Source organism: Gavialis gangeticus, unplaced genomic scaffold (assembly GCF_001723915.1).
Source record: "Gavialis gangeticus isolate Ggan-Ray unplaced genomic scaffold, GavGan_comp1, whole genome shotgun sequence".
Classification (NCBI taxonomy): Eukaryota; Metazoa; Chordata; order Crocodylia; family Gavialidae; genus Gavialis; species Gavialis gangeticus.
Window position 1 is genome coordinate 58,964,197 of NW_017729025.1, and position 10,132 is coordinate 58,974,328.

Sequence of the window (10,132 nt, forward strand, 5' to 3'; positions counted from 1 at the left end):
GGGTCCTCCTTCCTCCCTTTTTTGAAGATGGGAACCACGTTGGCCCTCTTCCAGTCCTCTGGCACCACTCCAGAGCACCACGAGTGCTCATAAAGCCGTGTCAGGGGTCCTGCAATGACCTCAGCCAATTCCTTTGGAACTCTAGGGTGGAGATCATCCGGACCGGCTGACTTGAATATGTCCCTCCAGAAGCTTCCTAACTAAATCCTCGCTAACCCTTGGCCCAGGTGTGCCTTCCCCAGGGCCCAAGGGGGGCCCAGCAGGGAGCTGGCTGTTCTGGTCCCTACTTAGGAAGATGGAGGCAAAGAAATCGTTAAACATGTTAGCTTTGCCATCTGGTGTGACGACCAAACACCATCAGGTTCTCATCCGCCCATTTGCTAAGCCTGTCCAGGTCAGCTTGGATAACCTGCCTGTCTTCTGGTGTGGATGCTTTGCCCCAAAGTTTGGTGTCATCGGCAAACTTGGCCAGTCCGCTTCTGACTCCAATGTCCACATCATTAATGATGATGTTGAACAATATGGGTCCACTAGTGAAGGAAGATTTTTGGAGACAGTCCACTGAGTGGGTACTTCTGCCATTTTAGACATACTGACTTGCATACTCAACTTTACCAAACCTGCTTCCTGCACTCTGTAGATAAAGTGCAACACTTCTGAAGTTGATGCTTGTACTGATTTGTTTTAAAATTAAATCTCAGATACTTTTTGTTTGTCTGTATTACAGCATAACTAATACTGATCGTGAAAAGCATCAAATTGGGACAGGAAACAGTTTGCAAGGAAATCTCCAAGCACCAGAGACAGCTATTACTTGAAATACTGATTGTGCCTATCAGTGGCATAACAGGTGGCCAAGAGGGCCACTTACACCAGATTCCAGGTTAGGAGAGGTGCAGGAATCACCCCCCAAAGTCCATTCCCCAACAGCATACCCATGCCAGGAACTCCAATACAGTCCCCTGCTGTTGCTGTTCCTGCTTTAAGAGGAACAGCTGGGCCAGACAGAACACACAGAAGTGGCAGCTGGTTAGCCATAGACTGTTTAGGAGTTCCTAGCATGAGTAATACTGCTGCCCCTCCCTCTGCTCTAGGAACTGTCCTCCCCCACCTCCCTCCACCCCTAGCTTTGCCCCAGGCACCAACGCTGCTTGTTACACCACTGGTGTCTAGAAATTCTAGTCACAGACCAGATGCACACTTTCCTAGGTGGCGTACAATCATAGAACAGATCAAGGAACTAACAATCTAAATGGCAAAAAACAGGACACTGTAGTTATATTTACACTGGGATAGATCAAATTATGACAATGTAATTAATAGCTTGGAGTTTTTCCTTTTTCATTCCTTCCAGATTTCCAAGTTTGCAGCTTTTAAACAACCACTGATACTGAGTAGTGCCAGGTAGGCAAGCTAATTGGGACAATTTAGGGCACAAAGCAGCTGGAGTCTCCATTTGCTCATCTAAATCTACATAGGATGTGGGACTTCTCTGCCTTCAGGCATGAATGAGGCCAATAGTTGCTGGTACAGGTTGGTCCCTGTGTCATGCAAATTTCAATCTTTGTACGTACTGCCAGTGATTTTTTGTTAATAAAAAAAGCTGCATAAGGCATTTTTCATCATAATTTGATTCTTGCTAGCCTAGAGGTAAAGGACAGCAACTGAACAGCAGGTCTTAGGGCTTGCAAATGACCTTGTTTGAGATAGAGGGTGGATACTGCAAGGACCCAATCCTTTCCTACTAGCTTTGTAAGACAGAAGGAAGGATGGCATCCTTCTCCACTCAGGAAAGACTATCTGCCCAAAGACATTAAAGATGACTTTTTTGCTTGCTTAATAAAGCTACATCCTTTCTTTGCCAGAAAACTACATCTGAGTTGAGAGTGTGTGAGTGTGTGGGGGGGTGTGCATGTGTGTGTGCATGCATACACCACAGAATGCTTTGGGGGGAAAACTTTCAAAACCCAGTCTACATGTATAGTGAATTTTATGCTCTTTTCAGAAACATTTCATTCACTAGATAGCCATAGCATTATTTCCTCCCTAGAGCACGGCCATCCTCTCCCTAACTGATAATATAAGCTCTGGGTCTCATACAAGATATTTTAGCAATAAAATCAAGTAACAAAGCAGAAGCGCTGATCAATATATTCCTTAAGTATATCACTTTATGTCTCCTGTGAACTCTAAGGTGTGCATTAATCAGTCCTGATGCACAAACACAGACGTATTTAGATAATCAGGCTGCATAAAGATCATCACAGATCGTAGATGGCTCGTAGCATCTTTTCCAAAATTAAAGAATTTTCATTGAGCAAGGCCATCCCCATAGATCTTGACTCTTTTCGCATGGGCTAACCAACTAATTTTCAACATAAAAAAGTTCAGTTCTCCCACATTAATATTTCACTAAAAAGTGAGAAACTGACCAGCCAATCATCTAATGTATTTATCCCAAATGGCTTGCTCATTCATGCAATGGAGGGGTGGGGGAAGGGAGACAAATGCTAGGAAGGAGAGATATGAAGACACTAGAATTAAGACTGGGAATTGATATGTGTGTGTGTAAAGTTAAAGCAATAGAGTAAGGTGGAAGGAAATTTAATATATTTACCTTGGGATTGGTAAAAGTAAAAAGCCATGTAAATCACATGAGCCCACTATATGTTATGAATTCCTTTCCTTTAGTATTCATCTGTCCTTTTTAACTGTATACTGAGGTAAGGACCATGACTGTGTTTGGAAAGCACCTAGCACATTTTGGGTGCCACTATAAGTCTAAATTAATTACAACAGTCATCCTTCCTATTACTGCAGCCCTCATTATTGAGAGGTCAGAAGTGTGAGTGCAGAGGAAGCAGAACACTGGGGAATCCTGTAGCTACAGAGACAATAAGGAGAAAGGGAAGAAATTTTGGCTTCAAATAGGAAATGCATTTGGGATCCCCCAGCACTACTTGCTGCAGTCTGCTAATCAGTTCTTTGTTTTTTCACAAAATTTGTGGGAGACTTTACACACACACACATGCACACACACAAAGACACACAGACAAAATATATTAGCATCATGCAGTTAGGTAGGATAGGAGATTGATCTGCTGCAGATACAGATGGCCAAGAGGGATGGGGCTTGGAAGCAGAATAGGAAGGCAGGGAGGCAGAGAGCAGTATCAATTTTGAGATGTGTACCAATAAGCCTTTTATGAAACTTACTACAAAATTATCTGGCTACAAGCCAAAGAGTTAAAGGGGTACTGTCAGGGTAAAAGTCATATATACCCCCCCCCCAAAACCCACAAAAAACAACAGGTTTTCCTTCCAACAAGAACTTAATGATTAAAAAGGAATATTAACAGTAATGAAAGATAAATACATTGATTTTTATTTTGTTTGCTTCTCCCCCTTCCCCTGCCCCCTTCTTGTTTTAAACCATCTAATTATATCTAATTTGTTTCCAGCTAGTTTTGCATTATCATTTTTATGCGTTACCATAAAGCTGAAATTTTTGAGTTCCAAACATTGTAACAAAATGTTCTTTTATTTAGAAAACAATTCATCCCCTTTGGAATAAGAAAATCATAAACACTTACAGAGGTTTTCTAAGCATTTATTCCCCATCCTTGGGCCACACAATATATTTCTATATGAATTGGAGATCAGATTTAATTTTGAGCCACATATTGCCCTATCTATTCCTACACTGCAGTAGTAACTGCTGAATCATGACAAAAGAGCTCCTTCACTAATTTTCTTGTTTAGGTCACTGATTATTCTTGTTCTTGTATTGCTGACTTGAAAAATAATTTAATCCAAACTCACTGTAGTATGCTAGAGTAAATAATGAACAAGGACGAAATACTCCTTGTTAAAATCTCATCCTGTAACAATCAAGATTGTCCCGTTTTAGAATTTCCATGCGCTAAGTGTTTCTGCACAAGTGTATTGAAACAAAAAATGTTAATTATAACAAAGACAGCTGGCATCACTGTCTTCAAGCAACCTAGAACCATTTCCACTAAAATAAGCTAGAGAGTTATTTTAAATTAATAATGTTTGATGCGCTTTGACTTAATTTGTATGACATAATACATCTTATGGAAGAGACAATATGTCAACTGGAAGCAAATAAATTCTTTCCCACCCAAACAAATTAAAAATGAAAACTATGATCACAAAGAAGTGATTCAGTTTTGTTTTAAATAAGCCTCTAACACATTCAAATACAATCTCTCTAACTTTTATCAAATAGAATATTTATGAGAGATCACTAAACTATTCACCCCATTTTTGGCTGGAAAGAGGGAGAGGAAAAGGTAAATTAAAAGGGTTTATTGGAACTTACACAAGAAAAAGAAAATGAAGTGGAGGGAAGCAGTTTGATCCTGTTGCCTCACATAACTGGGAAGGAGAAGCCTTGTTTTTTAGACCAGTTGCAATCATTCATTATCCACACCATTTTTTCCTCCCTTATTCCCATTTAGTTCCTTCACATATGCAGCATACGTGACGTTAAGAGTACCATAGGCAAAAGCGCTTTTGACCCTCTCCATTAAATTGACATACATTTTCTTCCACTACTGTTCTGCTTTTACATGTCTGCAAACAAGGCTTCATGATCTAGCCCAACAAAAATTGTGACAATGTTGGGTTAAGATTTGAGCAATTCAGTGTAAATAGATAATGGAGGTAATTCCAACTTCCCTTTGACAAAGTTATAACATCTGGCTCAAGCACTTAGTACAGACCATTGGATCAATAATTTCCTACTTCCAAAAGAAAACCCTCAGCTTTACCTCATCTTGAGGGACTTAACTACCTATATAAACTGATCCATGCTATTTTAGTTTGATTGCTATAGTATCGAGCAGTTAGATGTGGCATTTGTCTAGCAAAAGAAGGCTATTATTTTGGGACACTGTATTTAATTGACACTGTTCCTCATCCACGTAAAATGGATAAATATTATTCATTATTATTATCATCATATCCCATATATGACAGCCAGCTCCTTGGGAATTGTATGGGGGAAGTCACCAAGCAGATACAGCATATCCCCAATATCCCAGCAGAACCTAATCGCCATCCAATTAAAAAGACTGAACGGACAACATTCTTTAAGGATAGTTCCTTCATGCACAGCTGAGAGAGGAGACCTTAAAGACCTGAAAGAGGTGAGGGGGAGAGGTCCTCTTAAATAATACCTCCCACTACAATGCAAGGCAGAATTTTTCTTCTCTTTAAAAAAAACTAAACAAGGACCTATGGGTCAGTTAATTAAATATCAATACCTAGACTTGTTATGGCTCCTTTAATCAACTGAGCTCAGAGGTGCAAATTTATTATTATGTATTACTTTACAGGTGGGGAAACTGAGGCACATGGCAGTGAAGTAGCTGATGCAAAGTCAAGCAAGCAAGCCAGTGTTAGAGAATGAAATAATCTCTTGAGTCACAGCCCAATAATCCACCCATTAGGCAGAAATGACTCATTACTGAATGAAGTTCAGCTGTGCCCCCTTCTTTTATTCTGCTGCCGTGTGAAGACACACTCTTGCACTAGATTTCTATTTTCCTCTCTTATTAGTTTAATTGGGACGACAACACTGGACCGTATGAGTACAAGTCATACTTCAAAGCCATTTACACATGAAGTCAAAGAATGGTGATCTTATTTAATAGCGAACAGTAAAATAATGTTTACCCTATCAAAGGGTAAAGAGGAAATTCAAATAATTATATTGGTATTCTTCCAAACCCCAGTATGGCCATAGCTTTCATTCAGGTGCCAGACTGCAATATGAGCACATGCATACACACAAAAAAGGAATCCAAGGCATATTTACAAATTTCTTGTAATTTTAATAGTATATGTAAAAGTGAAGTTGTCCTCTCCCTTAAACTAAAACTGTCATTCTTATAAATCATTTTTAGAATATGAATCTGTTTTAAAAACACAGTTATATTAATAAAAGTACTTTAGTTTGAGAGCTGGGAGTTTTCTGTTTGCTTTAAATTTTAGGAATCCAAATGGTGATAAAATGGGCAGAATCTTGTTACAGGAAACAAGCAAGAAAGTTCCTTGCTAAACATTTACAAAGTAAAAACAGTAGTTTTATTCTGAAATAATGTGTAATTTTACTACATATCCTACAAACACAGAAAATGTAAACATATTTTATTTTTAAAAGTCAGCAATCCTTCAGTGTCTGCTAGAATACAAACTCATTAAGTGTAATGGTTCATCTCTTCAGGCCTTGATGGAATCTAAAGAGAACACTGAATTCATTCTCTGTAAGCAATTTAAAGGAGGACATTTGTGTTACTTTGAATGCTTCTTTATTTCACCTGTACTTGTTTGGAGCCCTGGCAACATCCTTTAGAAAGAAAGAAATTGAGAGAGATTAAGAACAGTTGGAGTTATTCTGGCAGAAAGGCAATTTTTACAATTCTCCAAGGACAGTGATTGTTTTAATAATTATGTTCCCCTATTATTAGCTTTTTGCTAGTTTCTTTAGCATCCAAAAAGGCCGAAGTAAAAATCATGGACTTAAATATTTACAGGATAATGAAATTTCGATAACCCTTTAAAATAGGTGGTTAATAATTATTTTAGTATTCACTTTGGTTAATCATGATGCATTTATTAATGTGTAAATAGCATACATTTCCTTTGGCATTCCATTCTAAGTTTGCAATTAATTTACATTCTGTTATTTTAAAAATTTAGCTCTCAAAAAGAAACCAGATTTTCATTGAACTGGCTTCTTACTTTAAAAGCATTTTTAGATTCTGAACACATCAAAATAGCAGAATCTCTAGTCAGATACTAAGTGGGATTCACTGAAACACAATGTTAGTTCTAATGGATGGATGATTGTGTTTGGTCTTTTGAAACTTTGAAGTATAGGTAAGTCTTGATCACACAAATTAATAAATCCTAAAGCTGGAGTTAACAATAACCATTACACCCAAATTCTGCAGCTTAGCCCAGCCAATTTTTCAAAAGGTCAGGTTGTGAACTGGAGAAGATCAGGGAGGTCCACCGCATAGCTTTGTTGCCAGGCATCTCTCGTCTGGATTGTTGCAGGCATTTATTAGTATTCGTCAGCAGACTCAACAAAGCAAACAAGAAATTCAAGCACGAATAATAAAATGAAATGCTGCTATATAACCCTTTGTCATTCAGCAAATATGGGACTTTTTAGCTACATTGTTCCTAAACCTGGGTTACTACTTTAATTTTTCTCCACAGTGCTGAGTGAATGAGTATGCATGTGTGTTAAATGCAGAGCTCCCTTAACAACTGCAGGACTGCCATTTAATCTGTTGGTAGATGGACCATTTCCTGTGGGAACTCTAGCTATGATTTCCAGATCCACCAAATAAATCTGAGATTAAGATTCCAAATGAAACCTGCCTTTGGCAGATAAAAAATGTCAAGATGGATATAAACAGTAAAATTATAAATTATCTAGGTGTTGCACGATGACTTGATGTGAGTTTTTTGTTTACACGTTTCCTGATATCACTACTATACAAGGCATTCATCAAATGTCACACTTTCATAATATTGGAGGCATCATTAAAACTGTTTGGCTAAGGACCTTGAAGTGTTTAAGCAGTAGCTCAAAAGTATATTTGTGCAAAGTAGAAGAATAAATTTACATATCAGCAGCAGCTCATAAGGGATGGGTAAATATTCTGTTTATCTCTCATTGTTATTCAGGTTAGTTTAAATACAGGGTTTCAGGATATCATTACAGCCTATATGGAGTTATTACATAATTTCCAAACACAGCATCTGCTAGAGTTGTATTCAAGCTCACTAGTATTTATGTTTTCTAAAACAACTCAAAACAAATAGAATAAAGTAAACCCTCCTATCTCATTTTTCTTTTGTTACTGTGATAATAGACCATCACATTTTACAAATGTCCACCTTAGATATCTAAATCTTAATTATCCAATATTCTCTTTTATCTAAAACAGGGTCACACACTCCCTGTCATCCATTAATTATACCAAAATTTCTCTTTTTATCTATATGTATTCAACTCCCCACCAAATCTGGATCAGTAATGTTCTACTGTATTTAAAATTCTAAACAAGAACCATGAAGAAAAAAGCAAATTCCTCTTTAAAAAGATTTTTCTTTAAAGAGTTATGCTGATTGTAGGTGTCCACCATGAAAAAAGAAAGGTCATTTTTGGCAATAACATGCCAGTAAAAATCATTCAGAACAAATGTTCTATTAAAGATGCAGGTGAAGTCTCTGATGATAGTCTCCAATGAACTCCCCAGAGAACAAGGGTTGCTTTTTTAATGAATTTTTTTGTAATGTCTTTGCTCATCTTACCTGTGCTAATGCAGGTCTGTTCTGGACTTAAGCTTCATACTGGTTAATACTAGTCACTATTAAAATACTAGCAACAAAGGTTTCTAAAGATGGAAACAACCATATTCTTGTTGTACCCATGACAGTTTTTCTAAAGCAGATTCTGAGGCACAGTGTATGACTGCTGTGGTAATAACTGCCAATACTGTAAAAGTATGTTCAAAGTTTTTGAAAGTTAATTGTACCCCAAATCTCAAAATATTTCACTTTAAATGATGCATTTGCAAGGACTGCATTCTCTTTATATATTTGGCACAAAAACCAGTAAGTTTTCAATGCCTGGTAGAAGAATATGAGTTAAGCAAGTGTTCCAGGACTTAATTTTGCATTTGGAAGGGAGAAGTTAGGGGGAAATAAACACACATGCAATATGTTCAAGACCAGCTATTCAAAATGTAGGGGGAGGGGAAGTGTGTGGGAGGGAGAAGCAAGCAGTTTTATAAAGCTGGTAGGGAGGTTCCAGTTGGAGGGAAGATCAGATATCTGCATCTATTTCAACCACCATGGCTTATCTGCATGCCTAGAAAATTGCAAAGGAAACAGGAAACAATCTGCCCCATGCAAAAAAACAACACACCTCACCTTTATCCTCAAATCTTTCCACCATCAGCTCCCTCCTTTCTTCCTAGCATTCTTTAAGGTGTCCTGTTCCACATTTCTCAACCTGCAATTTTTTGTTTTCCTCCTCTCTCTTGGCTTTGACCTGTTGCCTAATTGATGTAAACCTCTCTTCCTGTACTACACATTGTCAAACATCTCTTCCAAAACACTTCCATTCTGCCTCCCACTCTGAGCTGTGTATCCTGCTCCCTCTATGTTGCCTTTCAGGTGGCCTCTAGGCCGAGTAGTAGCAGTTATCCCTTCCCTAGAAGAGAAAGGAGGAATTACATTTCTGTTTCTCTTACTGCCACACCTGAAAAACAGACTCAAGCATGTTGAATGCAGTTCCAATGTGTCCCTGTTGCGGTTTTGGGAATAAAGAGCTTTGTAACTGCCATTTATTGGGCCCAGCATCCTGTCTTACACAGTGGCAAAGAATAGATGTTCAAAGGGAGGGCAAAACGGGAAGGGGCAGGGGTAGGATGTCCAGGATTTTCTTTCCCCTGCTCCACTCTCACTGGAGCTTCTAGCATTCAGGGGCTTTAAAATGTGGACTATAATAGGCCCTCAGCTGCTTACTGGTGATATGCTATAGCATTTGCTTGACCAAAATTTGGGTAAGAGAAGAAAAGGCAAAGGAAATTATCAGGCCAGATGACTTCACAAGATGTGAACCATTTTAGAAAATTCAAGGAGGATGGAATGGAAAAGAAGTAGGCTAAAGTTTAACTAGAGTGTATTTAGTAGTGTGTTGCATGACAAGGCTAATTTTAGACAAGATATAGCTCAGATATGTACTAAAAATAAGCATATGGATATTAATTGGGGCCAATTAGAAGTGTTTTTATAAATTCTTTATCAATTTTTTTGATATTGGAATTAGGCAACAGAGTATAAAAATTGTTTTCATCTCAGAATCTTTGCTCTTCAATCCTGAACTATGGTTCTTGCTGAATAACCAATCTGCAGATGAAGTAAGATAAGCGCTCTTTTAAACCTTAATTTGAAACTTAGGTGAAAAGTCCCCTTCCCTAACAGGATAACCACCTGTTAGAGGCTTTTTGAGACTTTAGGACTTAGAGAAATGAGTTTTAAATTCTCTCAAATGTTAACACGATTGTTATTTCTTTAAATA

General features: G+C 38.0%; 1 protein-coding gene across 5 annotated transcripts in view; it reads right to left on the bottom strand.

Annotated features, from left to right (window-relative positions):
• The window catches only part of MIPOL1 (mirror-image polydactyly 1), a 448,613-nt gene that overhangs the window by 294,887 nt on the left and 143,594 nt on the right, over window positions 1-10,132 (bottom strand). The window lies entirely within an intron of this gene.